Raw genomic sequence first — 12166 nt, forward strand, 5'->3', positions numbered from 1 at the left:
CCCTTCTGAGCAGAGAGGCCCATGTGGGGCTCAGTCCCAGGGCCCTGAGATCATTACCTAAACCGAAGGCAGATGCTTAACTGACTGAGCCAGCCAGGTGCCCCTCTATTAGATTTTTATAATACCAATAAAGTGGTTTTTTCCCCCTTGGAAACTTGGAAACTGCTCCCCTCATGAATCTTTTCTTCAGAACGAAGTGCCTCATACAGACCTGATGGAAATCCAGCATGTTCTTTGATTCATTGTTTCCTTTTTTTTTTTTTTAAAGATTTTATTTATTTATTTGACAGACAGAAATCACAAGTAGATGGAGAGGCAGGCAGAGAGAGAGAGAGGGAAGCAGACTCCCTGCTGAGCAGAGAGCCTGATGTGGGACTCGATCCCAGGACCCTGAGATCATGACCTGAGCCGAAGGCAGCGGCTTTCCAAAAAGTCAATGTCCAGCCTTCTGACATGAAGGAGGAAGGGCTGTTTTGTCCTGCGTGGGGTTATGAAAGGAGTGTAGGGTCTAGAGTGGGGTCTAACTGCTGCTTCTGTGGACTTTTATAAAATAATCCTCTGTTTCAGCTTCATCGGCCATTCTACTTTTTTAGGAGAGATCTGGCAACTCTCTTTCCTTAGCCTCTTTGGGGTTTGGTTCTGATGAGTTTGCTTTGTCAGCTCTGCTCAGCCAGTTATCTCTTCCTTCTGTTTTCTGTCTTCCAAAACTGTGATGCTATTATCTCCATGCGTATTCTTCTGGTCCCTGTGTGTATGCTTTTTTTGTTTTAATGGTGTTTTAGGAGTGAGTAGAAATAAACAAGCGTGGAAACCTTTATACTTAACCAGTCTGTTCACTTTTTGCCCCCCAATATTTTGTCAATATCTTTCATTTGTTATTTCCTTTTCTGCCGTTATTATTTTTTTAATATTTTATGTGTTTGAGAGAGAGAGAGCAGAAACAGGGGCATTGGCAGATGGAGAGAGAGAGGCAGACTCCCTGCTGAGCAGGGAGCCCAACTCAGGGCTCAGTCCCAGGACCTGGAGATTGTGGCCTGCCTGAGCTGAAGGCAAATGCTTATCTAACTAAGCCACAAAGGTGCCCCCTTTTCTGCCTTTATTTACAACCTTTATATTTCTGTGCTCTTAACTGGGGATTGGGAAAATAGTTGAGATAAATGTTTACCTACTTAAGTAGAACTCATTTTTTTAAGTTAAAATTACCATTTCGGTATGAAAGTCAAAAGAAGTAGAGAACCTGCCTATCTGGTTAAGTCTGCTTTTCCCTTGTTGATTATATATTCTGCACTGGAGCAGTGGTGTAGAATCTTCTGTCTAGTATTTGGATGTTGATGATTATCTACAGCTTACATAACAATGTAAGATTGTCTACATCTTATATAACAATGAGGAGTTAAACACGAACTCCCCATTCTCTCCTTCCCCAGCTCCTGACAAGCACTCATGCTTTATGGCAATGATCTGACCTCTTGAGTACTTCATAAAAGTGGTATCATACAGCATTTGTCCTTTTGTGACTGGCTTATTTCATTTAGCTAATGTCCTCAGGGTTCATCCATGTTGTAGCATGTATCAGAATTTCCTTTTTAAGGCTGGATAATATTCCATTGTATATGTATATATTGTGTATAGACATACCACATTTTGCTTATTGTATTTTGAGTACTTTTAGTATAGTATAAATCTCTACATGTTCTAAATACTTTGGGAACCTTAAAGAATTACTTGTTACGAATTTCTATTAATGAAAATGATGGAATTAACTGGGTGGTTCAATCAGTTAAGCATCTGACTCTTGCTTTTGGCCCAGGTCATGATCTCAGGAGTGTGAGATGCAGCCCCATGGCTGGCTCCCCCGTAGGCTTGGAGCCTGCTTAAGCTTCTCTCCCTCTCCTCCCTCCACTCTCAAATGTGTTCTCTCACTCTCTAAAAAAATGGGGGGAAAAAACGAAATGATGTGCAGAGAATGTTGTTGAACTGAAATTGCAATTCAAAGGCCACTAAAAATTTTTTGTTGTTAAATGTATACGTCTTTAAAAAAAATGTATACGTCTTAAAGAAAGGCCTTAATTGAGGTTATTTCTCAGGCAGGAAAAGCTGTGAATGGTGAGTCTGGGAAAAGAGGTGTTGTTGAGGGGATAGCAGTATTTGTGGGAGGATTACAATGTGTAAGTGTATTTCTGACCTAATTAAGCCATTTTATTAAAGGTAACACTTGATAAATTTAATCAAATATATGTTGGTGGGAACCACATAGAATTTTTTGGTAAATATCTGAAATTGTACATAGTAATTAGGTTATGTCCCTAGGGCAAAACATTTAATAAAGAAGGTGGTAGGTAGCTGTCATTAACTTACATATTCAGGGGGTGCCTGTGTGGCTCAGTCAGTTAAGCAACTGCCTTCCGTTCAGGTCATGATGCCCGAGTCCTGGGATCAAGCCCGGCATCGGGCTCCCTGCTTGGTGGGAAGCCTGCTTCTCCGTCTCCCACTCTCTTTGCTTCTGATCTCTCTCTTGCTGTGTCTCTCTCTGTCAAATAAATAAATAAAATCTTAAAAACAAGCAAACAAACAAAAACTTAGGGGCGCCTGGGTGGCTCAGTGGGTTAAAGCCTCTGCCTTTGGCTCAGGTCATGATTCCAGGGTCCTGGGATTGAGCCTTGCGTTGGTCTTTCTGCTCAACGGGGAGCCTGCTTCCCACTGCCCCCACCTCTGCCTGCCTCTCTGCCTACTTGTGATCTCTCTCAAATAAATAAACTCTTAAAAAAAAACCTTATAAATTCAGCATATTATCAGTGAAGGGATAAGTGTGCAGAAGAGTTTGCAACATAATTGAAACACTGAGTTTGCAACATAATTGAAACCCCATAATGCTAAGAGGTGAAATGGCCTTGATTTGAACTAAGTGATAACCTAAAGCCATACTTTAGCTCAGTCCTCTAGCAGCTGATGAACTGCTTTAAAACCCACCATATTAGGGCATCTGAAACCTTAATGTAAACAGCCTTTTAGTCAATTATAATGTGTTGGTGATGACAACGAATGTGGGCCACTGTCTGCAATGCCTAAAGAAACGTAAAGCCAAGTGAATACATACATTGTCAGTTAAGAAGCCTCTATAGGCTTTCTGGGTTGGTGGGGAGAGAATGCCCCGCAGATGGGTTGGGGGGAGGGGCAGAGTGAGGGAGAATCCCGGGCAGGATCCACAGGAGGAGTGTGGAGCCTGGTGCAGGGCTTGATTCCAGGCTCCTGAGATACAGAGTCAGATGCTTAACCATCTGAGCCACCCAGTTACCCTTCTCTAGACTCTTGGTGGAATTCCAGTCTGCTTGCCCCTGAGGTGGAGAAAGATACATGAATCTCATAGTAGGATGATAACTAGTTAACCTTCGGAAATAATTTTGGTTTCACAAAATGGCCGCTTTTAGGAAAGGCATTATGTTGATCACTTAATGCTTCTCTTTCCATCTACTTAGCCATTTTATTTTTCAAATAATAAACTGGATTTATGGTATATACACTCTCTCATAACTGAAGTTGTCCTCGAAACCCTGATTGAACTAATAAAATTGGTTTTTTGAGCGTGTATGTCCAAGGATTAGACACTGGTTCTGGATCACCATTTGTTTGGTAATTTCAGTGACCAAGATCTTTCATAAGAAAGTGCTAGCAGGGGCACCTGGGTGGCTCAGTGGGTTAAGCCGCTGTCTTCGGCTCAGGTCATGATCTCAGGGTCCTGGGATCGATCCCCGCATCGGGCTCTCTGCTCAGCAGGGAGCCTGCTTCCTCCTCTCTCTCTCTGCCTGCCTCTCTGCCTACTTGTAATCTCTCTCTCTGTCAAATAAATAAATAAAATCTTTTAAAAAATTTTTTTCAAAAAAAAAAAAAAGTGCTAGCAGACCCCTCTGATTACCTTTTCAAAATCATCTCACCTGTTTTCCCTTCTGACTTTGCATGGGCAGTCATGAAGTTGAAACTTAGGAGTTTGTCAAAATTTCTGGAACATAAGAGCAATATGAGATAATGCTTTACTTACTCTTTTTTTTTTTTTTTAAAGATTTTATTTATTTATTTGAGAGAGAGAGACAGTGAGAGAGAGCATGAGCGAGGAGAAGGTCAGAGAGCGAAGCAGACTTCCCATGGAGCTGGGAGCCCGATGTGGGACTCGATCCCGGGACTCCAGGATCACGCCCTGAGCCGAAGGCAGTCGTCCAACCAACTGAGCCACCCAGGCGTCCCTTTACTTACTCTTTTAGCATTGTGCCTGAGGTTCACAAGGTAACCAAGAAGAAGGTGTTGAGGAAAACTTTTCCTACGTTCTTACGTTTAGTACCTAAGAGCCTGCAATTCAAACTGACATGAGACTATCAACTATAGGAGTACTCAGTGATGAATAACCCTGGTGGTTAGCATTTGGGACTTACATGTCTAATTTAGTAAGAGAAAGAGGCCTAGGTGAAAAGGCTTATTTTATTTTATTTTATTTTTTAAAAGATTTATTTATTTATTTGACAGACTTAGATCACAAGTAGGCAGAGAGGCAGGCAGAGAGAGGAGGAAGCAGGCTCCCTGCAAAGCAGAGAACCGGAAGTGGGGCTCGATCCCAGGACCCCGGGATCATGAACTGAGCCAAAGGCAGAGGCTTTATAACCCACAGAGATACCCAGGCACCCCGAGAAAAGGCTTTTTTAAAAAAGATGTATTTTTATTTAGTCATTCATTCATTCATTCATTCAGATTTCTCCCCAACATTGGGCTTGAACTCACGACCCAGAGATCAAGAGCTGAAGGCTGATCCCACTAAGCCAGCCAGGTACACGGGGGGGCGGGGGGGGTTGGGGGCAGGGGGAGACATTTATGGGAAGAACAAATCAGTTTCTTTCTTTCTTTTTTTTTTTTTTAAGATTTTATTTATTTATTTATTTGACAGACAGAGATCACAAGTAGGCAGAGAGAGAGAGGAGGAAGCAGACTCCCCACTGAGCAGAGAGCCCAATGTGGGGCTCGATCCCAGGACCCTGGGATCATGACCTGAGCCGAAGGCAGAGGCTTTATGGCGCTGAGCCACCCAGGCGCCCCACAAATCAGTTTCTTTAGAAAAGACAAATGAGTCGGGACGCCTGGGTGGCGCAGTTGGTTAAACGACTGCTTCCGGCTCAGGGCGTGATCCTGGAGTCCCGGGATCGAGTCCCACATCAGGCTCCCAGCTCCATGGGGAGTCTGCTTCGTTCTCTGACCTTCTCCTCGCTCGTGCTCTCTCTCACTGTCTCTCTCTCTCAAATAAATAAAATAAAATCTTTAAAAAAAAATAAAAATAAAATCTTTTAAAAAATTTTTTTCAAAAAAAAAAAAAAGTGCTAGCAGACCCCTCTGATTACCTTTTCAAAATCATCTCACCTGTTTTCCCTTCTGACTTTGCATGGGCAGTCATGAAGTTGAAACTTAGGAGTTTGTCAAAATTTCTGGAACATAAGAGCAATATGAGATAATGCTTTACTTACTCTTTTAGCATTGTGCCTGAGGTTCACAAGGTAACCAAGAAGAAGGTGTTGAGGAAAACTTTTCCTACGTTCTTACGTTTAGTACCTAAGAGCCTGCAATTCAAACTGACATGAGACTATCAACTATAGGAGTACTCAGTGATGAATAACCCTGGTGGTTAGCATTTGGGACTTACATGTCTAATTTAGTAAGAGAAAGAGGCCTAGGTGAAAAGGCTTATTTTATTTTATTTTATTTTTTAAAAGATTTATTTATTTATTTGACAGACTTAGATCACAAGTAGGCAGAGAGGCAGGCAGAGAGAGGAGGAAGCAGGCTCCCTGCAAAGCAGAGAACCGGAAGTGGGGCTCGATCCCAGGACCCCGGGATCATGAACTGAGCCAAAGGCAGAGGCTTTATAACCCACAGAGATACCCAGGCACCCCGAGAAAAGGCTTTTTTAAAAAAGATGTATTTTTATTTAGTCATTCATTCATTCATTCATTCAGATTTCTCCCCAACATTGGGCTTGAACTCACGACCCAGAGATCAAGAGCTGAAGGCTGATCCCACTAAGCCAGCCAGGTACACGGGGGGGCGGGGGGGGTTGGGGGCAGGGGGAGACATTTATGGGAAGAACAAATCAGTTTCTTTCTTTCTTTTTTTTTTTTTAAGATTTTATTTATTTATTTATTTGACAGACAGAGATCACAAGTAGGCAGAGAGAGAGAGGAGGAAGCAGACTCCCCACTGAGCAAAGAGCCCAATGCGGGGCTCGATCCCAGGACCCTGGGATCATGACCTGAGCCGAAGGCAGAGGCTTTATGGCGCTGAGCCACCCAGGCGCCCCACAAATCAGTTTCTTTAGAAAAGACAAATGAGTCGGGACGCCTGGGTGGCGCAGTTGGTTAAACGACTGCCTCCGGCTCAGGGCGTGATCCTGGAGTCCCGGGATGGAGTCCCACATCAGGCTCCCAGCTCCATGGGGAGTCTGCTTCGCTCTCTGACCTTCTCCTCGCTCATTCTCTCTCTCACTGTCTCTCTCTCTCAAATAAATAAAATCTTTAAAAAAAAAAAAAAGAAAAGACAAATGAGTCTTTAGGAGAACAAATGGGAGATAAAAAAGTATATGATAATATTTGTTTAGGTAAGTGCAAATGGTCTATCTTCTTCCTGACCTTGAAACTCCCACAGAGTGGGGACTTGTGATCTCTCTTTCTCAGAAGTAGATGCCAACCTGAAATGGGAATTTATGGCTGTCCTCATTTTTCAGAAGTTTCTGCTTTTAGTCAGATAAGGGAAGCCCAAGAAGGTTTCTTTCTACATCTGTTGAATCTCAAATGTCTTCAGCTTAAAATAATCTTTATGCCAAAGTGACTTATTTTGGGATGGCATATCCTGATCTCGTTCAAATGTAGAGTAACCAAGTGAGTCTCTTCCAGCTAAGAAATGAGACCTGGATTAAGGTGGTTCTTTGGAAATGAAAATGTAGCACATATATAAAAGGATTTTGTATAAGCAAGAACTTGAAGGATTTAGTAACTGGCTAGTATTAGTAAAGGGCAGAAAAAAGGGATGAATTGTAGGTCCCTTTTTAATTTCCCTTTCAAGTCCTTGGAACATTCGAAGAAGGACTGTTACATCAAGCAAGGCATAGGGTAAACTTTATATTGTAAAGGATGAATTAACTGCTAGATAGGCGAGGCCTGAGGGAACAACAAGCTCTGATGTCTGTAGATAACTTTTTCCCCAGTGGAGATCTCGCCCCTTTTGGCTCTATAACTAACTCTTGTTACATAATCCTTTAGTTCCTACCTCCGAACAAAAAGTCACAAGAGTCATTGTGCTATTATGTTTGCATTGGTAGGTGTTCTGGTGGTGGGAACACAGTTCCCCACTTCAGTATTAAATAAGGGCAGTACAACCCTCCAGCATTATTCTTATCTCAGATCTGTTGCTGTGGTTGCTTCAGGGCCTTGAACAGTTTAACCCTTTAAAGGGCTTTATATTCGTACCATAACATTTGTTGGTGTTCTTTTCAACCAATATTCAGGAAGGTCTGAAGGTGGGTGTATGCTTCAAAATGCTGTCAGACAGACAAGTGGTAGGCTCTAAAAGATAAGTCCTTTCTAATTTGGATCACTTCGGGCCTTAACCTATCACTGATCACAGTAGACTCTACCGTGGCATCTGAGTCCCTCAGTCCTTTCTTCTCAGGTGCTTTGTTTCTCCTTCATTGGTTTCTCCACCCCCCCTCATTTGCTCAAATAGTGGTGTGCTGTAGAGAAAATCCTTTTCACAGCAGCTTGAGGTCTCTTCCTTCTTAACTTCCCAGAATCGAGCTGAAGTACCCCTGCTCTTAAGAGGCGATCCTCTTGGGAACCTGGGTGGCTCAGTTGGTTAAGCAACTGACTTTGGCTCAGGTCCTGACCTAGAGTCCCTGGATCATCCCACATCGGGCTCCCTGCTCATTGGGAGGTCTGCTTCTCCCTCTGACCCTCCCCACTCTCAATGCTTTCTCTCTCTCTCTCTCTCTCTCTCTCTCTCATTCTTTCTCAAATAAATAAATAAAATCTTAAAAAAAAAAAAAAAAAGGTGATCTGCTCAAAGATCATTAGCAACATGATGTCAAGTCCAGTGGCGTTTTTCTCATCACCTTGAAAGTGAAGGAAACCAGAATGTGAATATGCCTCTTTGAAATAAAAATTATTTTGATCTGAAGGCCATTAAGCAGTAAATATTGAAGAACCTGTCTTTACCTTCCACTTTTCTGCCCGAAGGTGAGATAAATTCTCCTTTTTTTCTTTTTAAAGATTTTATTTGTTTATTTGACAGACAGAGATCACAAGTAGAGAGGCAGGCAGAGAGAGAGAGAGAGGGAAGCAGGCTCCCTGCTGAGCAGAGAGCCCGATGCGGGACTCGATCCCAAGACCCTGAGATCATGACCTGAGCCGAAGGCAGCGGCTTAACCCACTGAGCCACCCAGGCACCTAAATTCTCCTTTTCTTAGAGACATACTCTTACCGGCTCAGAGAAGGCACTGGTGGAATCTGCAAACAAACCTTACCCCATTATTTTCCTCCCATAATTAGCTTCCCACAGTTTGCCACCGTTGGAAGCCTAGAACTGCTTTCCTTTGTCTTGTCATTTCTCTACAACTTTATCATTCTTTGTTGAAGGTCCCATATAAGCCACAGTTCGAAGGCATACTCTTGGATTACTTTTCTGTTGAGGTCTGGCTCTCTGCTGAGCAGGGAACCTGATGCAGGGCTCAGTCAAGGATCCCGAGATCATGACCCTAGCCAAAAACAGCCGCTTAACTGGACTGAGCCATGTAGGTGCTCCTCTGCTGAGGTCTCTTTTGTGACATGTGCACTGCAGGTGTTAATAAACCATGTTTCGGGGCACCTGGGTGGCTCAGTGGGTTAAGGCCTCTGCCTTCAGCTCAGGGCATGATCCCAGGGTCCTGGGATCGAGCCTCACATCGGGCTCTCTGCTCGGCTAGGAGCCTGCTTCCCTTCCTCTCTCTCTCTGCCTGCCTCTCTGTCTACTTGTGATCTCTCTCTGTCAAATAAATAAATAAAAATCTTAAAAAAAAAAAAAGTTGAGAAATTTGACTTACTATAACTAAGAACCTCTGTTAATCAAAAGACTCCATAAGAGGCTATTACTCAGCAATAGAAACAAATGAACACAATATGGATGAACCTCAAAATAATTATGCTAAGTGAAAGAAGCCAAAGAGTACATACTTTCAGATTTCATTTATATAAAACTCTAGACAATGCAGGTAGGTATCTATGGTGATAGAAAGCAGGGCAGTAGTTGCCAAAGGATGAGGCATTGAGGAGGTACTGGAAGGAGAGATTACAATGGGGATACTTTGTGGTAATGGTTTTACAGTTACAAATAGATGTCACCACTTAGAGCATCTTGGAGCATCTGGGTGGGTCCCTTAGTTAAGCATCTGACTCTTGATTTCTGTTCAGGTCATGATCTCAGGGTTGTGGGACTGAGCTCTGAGTCAGGCTCTGCGGTTAGCGTGGAGTTTGCTTGTCCTTCTCTCTCTGCTCCCCTGCCCCTGTGCTCACTTGCTCTCAAAATCTTTAAAAAAAATCTTAATATGCCTTGCATTTCCAATAAATTTTTTATTGTCATTTATACCTCAGCAAGGCTGTTTTTAATGTGGAAATAAACACAAAAATGAGAATGGGTGAAGCCTATTTAATCAGAGCTTGTCATAGCAGGGGAGTTAGCCGCCATCACTCGCATTGGCAAAGACTCAAAGGCAGGTAGACCAGTGGGAAGCTTTATAGTGGAGGAAAGGAAGAACTTCAGATATGTCCTGATTTGGAGTTATTGGCATGGGAAAGCTCTAGGCAGCCTAACTACAAGTGGGGGCATCCTATGTGGTTATTTAGGTTTATATATTTGGCTTTCTGTGGTTGGTCCTAAGTTGGAACCAGGGAGGAAAATTAGGGGAGGTAATTGGGGGCTATTACTCAAGTCTTGACTCTTTGGGGTCAGTTTTTTAGGGTTACTGTTGGCTTCCCGGACTAGTTAGTTGGTAGAGATAGTTTGGCTTCCTTGACTGATTACTGTAGATAGTATGTTGACTTCTTGGGCTAGATAATGGAGATGTTAGTTTCACTTCCTTTCTGGGCTGGTTCCTGCAGGTTGTGGGTCAGAGCTCTATTTTGATACAGTAGTCTGGCCTTTGTCCATTAGTATATTCAGACTCTCATGAAAAGAAACAGATGCTGTAAGAAAGGCAAGACACAAACTGGGAGAAGATATTTATAGTGCATATCCAACAAAGTACTTATATCCACTATATATATATTTTAGAAACTTCAACAGTTTAGTAAAAAAAGATAACCTAATTTTTAATTGGGCAAAATACTTGAACTAGAACTTCATTAAATATGATTTCCAAGTAGCCAATAAACTTATGAAAAGATGCTAATAGGGGGAATCCAGTGTTCATTTAATCAGTAATTTAATCACTAATCATCTAATACAGATTAAATGAGATACTACCGCACCTCTACCAGGATGGCTAAAATTTAAGAATCAGTAGTACCAGGTAGTGGTATAGCTGTGGAGCATCTGGAACCCTCATATACTGCTGATGGGTGTGTACATTGGTACAGATTCTGGAAAACTGTCTGTGTCTGGTAAAACTAGGTACTTATACTTTGTGACCCAGCATTAATAATCCTGGGCTTACAGCTGATGGCGAGGAGTGTTTATATCCACCAAAAGATTTGTATAAAAATACAATAGCCCAAACCAGGAAGCAACCCAAATGGTTATCTGCTGGAATTTATAAACAGTTTGTGATATATTTGTAAAGTGGAGTGCTACATAGCATTGAAAAAAAGAATAAAGTTCCACATGCAGCATTATGATTTTCACAGGCATGACTTGAATAAAGGAAGCTACCCACAAAAGAGTTAATATTGTTTGATTCCATTTATTTAAATGGAATGATTTGTAAGAATAGATAAAACTGATCTATGATGATAGAAGTCAGAATAATGGTTACTTTTTCCTGAGGGGACACAAGGGAACCCTCTGGACTATTGGAAATGTTCTGTAACTTGATCTGAATTGCAGTTACATGGATATATACAAACAAAGTATCTATCGAAATAGAAATGAAAACAATAAGATATTTATTGAGCTGTACACCCAAGATTTGTACATTTCACTACATGTAAGCTATACCCCATCTTTATTTATTTTTATTTTTATTTTTTGTACTTTTAAGTTTTTATTTAAATTCCAGTTAGTTAACATATAGTGTAGTATGAGCTTCAGGAGTAGAATTTAGTGATTCCATCACTTATATGTCCTAGTGCTCATCACAAGTGCCCTCTTTAATTCTTATCATCCATTTAATCCATCCCCCGTTCACATCTCCTCCAGCAACCCTCAGTTTGTTCTCTATAGTTCTGTTTCATGGTTTGCCTTTGTCTTTTTCCCCGTGTTCATTTGTTCCATTTCCTAACTTCTACATGAGTGAAATTGTTTGGTATTTGTCTTTTTTGACTGTCTTATTTCACTTAGCATAATACACTCTGTTTCCATCCACATCATTGCAAATGGCAAGATTTCATCCTTTTTTTTTTAAGATTTTATTTATTTATTTGACAGATCACAAGTAAGCAGAGAGGCAGGCAGAGAGAGAGGAGGAAGCAGGCTCCCCGCTGAGCAGAGAGCCCCATGTGGGATCATGACCTGAGCCAAAGACAGAGGCTTTAACCCACTGAACCACCTAGGCACCCCCCCCTTTTTTTTTGGTCAGAGTGAAAGAGAGCATGGCAGGGGGAGGGAGAGGGAGAAGCGGAAGCAGGCTCCCTCCTGAGCAAGGAGCCTGATGTGATTCAATCCCAGGACCCTTTGATCATGACCTGAGCCAAAGGCAGACACTTAACCAACTGAACCACCCAAATGTCCTGCAAGATTTCATTCTTTTTGATGGCTGAGCAGTATTCTATTGTGTGTGTGTATATATGTGTGCATATATATGTATATATGTGTATATATATATTATGTATATATATATCACAAGTTCTTTATCCATCTGTTGATGGGTATTTGGGCTCTTTCCATAATTTGGGTATTGTTGATAGTGCTGATATAAAAATTGGAATGCATATATCCCTTCGAATCAGTATTT

The 12166-nt window shown here is 41.8% G+C and overlaps 1 protein-coding gene across 9 annotated transcripts in view; it reads left to right on the forward strand.

Annotated features, from left to right (window-relative positions):
- Positions 1-12166, forward strand: part of ATG13 (autophagy related 13) — a 58547-nt gene that overhangs the window by 16656 nt on the left and 29725 nt on the right. The window contains exon 1 of one of the 9 annotated variants that reach the window (XM_044259194.1): positions 4795-4813. The exons of the other annotated variants lie outside the window; for them this stretch is intronic. The gene's annotated coding sequence lies outside the window, so the exon portion shown is untranslated. Of the gene's footprint in view, positions 1-4794; positions 4814-12166 lie in introns of those variants that run through there. 9 annotated transcript variants of the gene reach the window in all.

The sequence above is a fragment of the Neovison vison genome, chromosome 7 (assembly GCF_020171115.1).
Source record: "Neovison vison isolate M4711 chromosome 7, ASM_NN_V1, whole genome shotgun sequence".
NCBI lineage: Eukaryota > Metazoa > Chordata > Mammalia > Carnivora > Mustelidae > Neogale > Neogale vison.